The 3,872-nt window shown below is 46.4% G+C and overlaps 1 pseudogene; it reads right to left on the reverse strand.

Moving 5' to 3' along the window:
• Positions 1–948: 948 nt before the first annotated feature.
• On the reverse strand, positions 949–2,244 carry LOC127340333 (uncharacterized; annotated as a pseudogene).
• Between the last annotated feature and the right edge of the window lie 1,628 nt (positions 2,245–3,872).

Consider the following 3,872-nt stretch of genomic DNA (forward strand, 5'->3'; position numbering starts at 1 on the left):
CACAAAAGAATCAGCAAGGTGATCACATATATCCAACAAGGAAAAAAAAGACAAATATGACACTTACTACACATTGAATCACTTTTGGCTCACAAACTCCAGTTATCCTTTTGCAGGTCTCAAAAAATTCAAAAGAAATTTCATGTGTACATGAGACATAAATCTGTGTTTTTCACCAGAAAAATGATCTAACTGAGAGCTGCACAAAAAAATTAAAAAGTGGCGAGCTGCAATGGCAAGTAGTGTTAAACTGTCTACTATTTCAGAAAACCGCATCTGCCTTCCTCGTACAAAAATTGAAAATATTTTCCACAAAAAACTGTAACATATATGTTACGTGAGCGCTCGTAACATACTGAACATCAAATATACGCCACCTTGTCTAATCGTTTGCGACATTCCAATCCGGAGCATAAAGAAGCTTCCCTGGCAGTACTCTTCCAGTAGCTGTAGTAAGTCAGTTTTATTTTGATGTCTACTGATCATTACCAGAAAATAGTCATTACTGAAAAATCTTTGTGTAATCAATGTCTTATCCACACTGGTTAATCTTACAAGAAACAGGCCGGTTAAGCTGCATCTCTTGCTATACACCGAAACTTCAGTCTTTTTAGGTGAAACGAACATAGGTTCTAAATATCCAAGTTACATAACTGCAGCATGCAGTGTTGTCCGCCAGGGACACGAGAGTATACACTTTGCATTCCTAAGCTTATTATTTTGTCAACCAATTTGGTAACAACTAACAAGTACATGCAAAGAGCTCAATAACAGATAGAATTATACCTACGTAATTAACATTTGGACAGTATTGACAGATACTCCGTATACGAACACAGTTCAGACTAATAAGAGAAACACACATCAAAATAGCATACGAACACATTAATTAGAAAGTGAACTGCAAACGGACCCATCAGAATTTTTTTTTATTATGATCCACTTCGATCACCTCACCAAATTAATAAAGTTTTCTGGTACAGAAGTCATACCCAGTAGTACGTAGGCCAGTACATATATATATTGTGAAGATTGAACATAGTGGAATCGTTCCCCTTGATCATATCATCTGTTAAGTGCCGGGAATATAGGAGGCCAGATCATCATAAGAGGACTGACACGAATGCAGCCATACCCCGGCGGATGACCAGAATCACGTTGATCGTACACCTTCTGAACCACCCTGCTCCTGAGATTAACATGAAGGACAGCACCGCTTGCTGCATGATTCAAGAACGCAAACTCCGCATTATCCCCAACTGCAACAATGTCAGCACAATCTCCAACCCACCTTTCGCCCACAGCACGTGTGCATGCCTCATGGACACAAAATGTGTCCACCAACAGCCAACCACCTGCACCGTAGTCGTCGCCCCTAAGCTTATGGAGCCATATACTGACCTGAAACCCTTGTACATTGACAAGATATATGCCAGAATCCGCATGTGAGAGCATGAAATTGCTCCCTGCTCCATGTGGGTGCTCAAGGACGAAGAAGCGTGCCGCCGTCAAATCCAGCCCGAGGGTGTACCCAACGCTGATCGCCGTGAAGATCTTGCCATGGACGGGACACAACATATGCTTAAGGCCGGTTATGGGACACGGGAGCTCTATCTCTGTCGCGGCGGTGCTAGGGACGCCCCATCCGCCGGATCCGAGGACGTACACCTCTGCGGAGACCTTTCGCCCAGCCCTCCAGAGATGCACGAAGGTAATGCCGTCGCGGCCCCCGTCCTCGGGCAGGTAGATCCACCAATTGAGGTGGGTGTGGTCATTGTGGGGCAGCAGGGTTGGAATCCGAGGGAGGACCAATTCGGAGTCTTCGGCGAGGAGCGGCGACAGGAGGGCGTACTTCCACCCGGTTGCGTCCAAGGACATGCAGATGACGCGGCCGTTCCGGCAGTGTTGGATATACTGATGATGTCTGCGGGCAAAGGCTTTGTTGCAGGAGGAGGCTGCGCGGCTTGAGATACCGGCGAGCTCCGGGTGCAGTGGGAGCGGCACTAACTTAGCCCTGCCGACGTAGCCGATGTAGAAGCCGAGGAGGCGGGGTGGGTGGCGGTCGCGGAAGCGGCGGAGGAAGGCCGGGTCGGAGGCATGGAGGAGCCACCCCTTGGAGACGAGGGCGGCGCGGACAAGGTAGTGGGGAAAGCCGAGGCGGAGGAGGATCTCACGGAGGAGGTCGCCGTCGCCGATCACCGCTGCCACCGATGCGGCCGCCAGAGTCCGTCCGTGGCCTTCCATATTTTTGGGGGTTTTACAGGATCAGACGAGGGTTTCTTCTTGTTGACAAAACTGTGAGACGAGATATCCTTTGCTGCGGAAAAAGAGCAGGAGCGGGCAGATTTTTGAGAGACAACACGTAGAAAAGCATAGGCCCCGCTTTTGAGCTTTGGGAGAATTGGTTATTTACCCAAAAGTTTATCAGCCTTGGATCATCTACCCAAAGTTGATTGTACATTGGTTAAATACAACCGTGGCATTTAGAGAATTATCGAACAGTACAAAACACTTCAATAAAAACAAAAATTACAACGAAATTTTTGAGATGTCCTTCATCTTCAACCTTCAGACCATATCCATGGCGTGTCGCCGCTGCGACTCCTCCCTAAATCGGCCTGACGCATAATGTGTGTTTTACGTAACCAAAACACCAGTTGGTTTTTGAGATGATGGAAAATACGGCACATGTGCCACACGCATGTCCACCAAATCCTTCTTCTTTGATTGTTCAATCTTCTAATTAAACAATTTAAACTTAAATTTAAAAAGTTGTAATTTTGTTTCAACACTTCTAATTAATTGATAGACTCGGTACATTCAAACTCGACTCTGACAATGCATAGAAACCTAAAGTTCAACACTTGACCCCTAATCATCGACAGAAATTTCGACACTTTGATACGTCTCAAACGTATCTATAATTTCTTATGTTCCATGCTACTTTTATGACAATACTCACATGTTTTATATACACTTTATGTCATTATTATGTATTTTCTGGCACTAACCTATTGACGAGATGCCGAAGAGCCAGTTGCTATTTTCTGCTGTTTTTGGTTTCAGAAATCCTACAAAGGAAATATTCTCGGAATTGGACGAAATCAACGCCCAGGGTCTTATTTTTCCACGAAGCTTCCAGAAGACCGAAGGGGATACGAAGTGGGGCCACGAGGTGGCCAGACCATAGGGCGGCGCGGCCTGGGAGGGGCCCGCCCGGCCTATGGTGTGGGGCCCCCGCGCCGCCTCCAACCCTACCCTTCCGCCTACTTATAGCCTTCGTCGCGAAAACCCCTGTACCGAGGGCCACGATACGGAAAACCTTCCAGAGACGCCACCGCCGCCAATCCCATCTCGGGGGATTCATGAGATCGCCTCCGGCACCCTGCCGGAGAGGGGAATCATCTCCCGGAGGGCTCTTCATCACCATGATCGCCTCCGGATTGATGTGTGAGTAGTTCACCCTTGGACTATGGGTCCACAGCAGTAGCTAGATGGTTGTCTTCTCCTCATTGTGCTATCATGTTAGATCTTGTGAGCTGCCTATCATGATCAAGATCATCTATTTGTAATGCTACATGTTGTGTTTGTTGGGATCCGATGAATATGGAATACTATGTCAAGTTGATTATCAATCTATCATATATGTGTTGTTTATGTTCTTGCATGCTCTCCGTTGCTAGTAGAGGCTCTGGCCAAGTTGATACTTGTAACTCCAAGAGGGAGTATTTATGCTCGATAGTGGGTTCATGCCTCCATTGAATCTGGGACAGTGACAGAAAGTTCTAAGGTTGTGGATGTGTTGTTGCCACTAGGGATAAAACATCAATGCTTTGTCTAAGGATATTTGTGTTGATTACATTACGAACCAT

This window comes from Lolium perenne, chromosome 3 (genome assembly GCF_019359855.2).
Source record: "Lolium perenne isolate Kyuss_39 chromosome 3, Kyuss_2.0, whole genome shotgun sequence".
Taxonomy (NCBI): domain Eukaryota; kingdom Viridiplantae; phylum Streptophyta; class Magnoliopsida; order Poales; family Poaceae; genus Lolium; species Lolium perenne.